Here is a 963-nt window from a genome sequence, read left to right on the forward strand (position 1 = left end):
ATTACTATATTACTTTATTTATTAACTCTGCTCTATTTATTTCACAGGTCACTGCGGCAAAAGGCGAAGGGAGTTATACACTTCCGGCAGAGGGCGTAACGGGCGCCGAATTAACACTGGATGAACTCCTGCCTGTGCCTCCCACTGAAATGCCACAGCTATTAGGTAAGGAAGAGGAAAGTGAGGTAGATGAGGGGTGGGGAGGAAGAAGATGAGACAGAAGGAGAGAGAAGAAGAGAGGAGAGGGAAGGAGAGGAGAGGAGAGGGGGAGAGAAGACGAAAGGAGAGGAGAGGAAAGAGGAAGAAAGAGAAGGGAGAAAACGGGAGAAGAGAAGAAGAGGGAAGGATGTGTAGCGAAAAAATGACAAGATGAAAAAGGGAATGAGAGGAGCGGTGAGGAGTATGAGAATATAGGAGAAAAGAGAAGACGAGAGGAGACGAAAGGAGACGAGAGGACAGAAGGGGAGAGGAGAGGAGAGAGGAGGGGAGAGGAGAAGAGAGGAGAGGAGAGGAGAGGAGAGGAGAGGATAGGAGGGGAGAGAGGAGGAGAGAGGAAGAAAAAGGAGAGGAGAGGAGGGGATAGGGGGGGGGAGAGAGGAAGAGAGAGGAGGGGAGAGAGGAAGAGAGGAGAGGGGACAAGAGAAGACGGGAGGAAATGAGAGAAAATATTGCGAGAGGAGCTGCGGTATGTAGAGGTGCAGCGGTTTACTGCGCGTCTGCCTCGTGCCGTACTATCACTAATAAGCAGAATTCCTGAGCGGTTGTAAATCAACACGCGTCGACCTAATGTTGCCTTCAGATGACCTAATGTTGCCTTCAGATGACCTAATGTTGCTTTCCGTAGCGTTGCCTTTGTTGTCGTAAGATGACCTGATCGGATCAGTCATTCAAGTCCGGTTAAAAGTCCGTTACGCGACATGAAAGATATTATGTTTGACACATTTCGCACAGAGCGAGCGGGCG

General features: G+C 49.7%; 1 long non-coding RNA gene across 1 annotated transcript in view; it reads left to right on the forward strand.

Annotated features, from left to right (window-relative positions):
• The window catches only part of LOC106818710, a 16,517-nt gene extending 16,358 nt beyond the window's left edge, over window positions 1-159 (forward strand). Inside the window, exon 3 of the long non-coding RNA XR_001395283.1 lies at window positions 48-159. This is a non-coding gene — a long non-coding RNA (uncharacterized LOC106818710). The remainder of the gene's footprint in view (window positions 1-47) is intronic.
• The last annotated feature ends 804 nt before the right edge of the window (window positions 160-963 follow it).

Source organism: Priapulus caudatus, unplaced genomic scaffold (assembly GCF_000485595.1).
Source record: "Priapulus caudatus unplaced genomic scaffold, Priapulus_caudatus-5.0.1 Scaffold2448, whole genome shotgun sequence".
Lineage (NCBI taxonomy): Eukaryota > Metazoa > Priapulida > Priapulimorpha > Priapulimorphida > Priapulidae > Priapulus > Priapulus caudatus.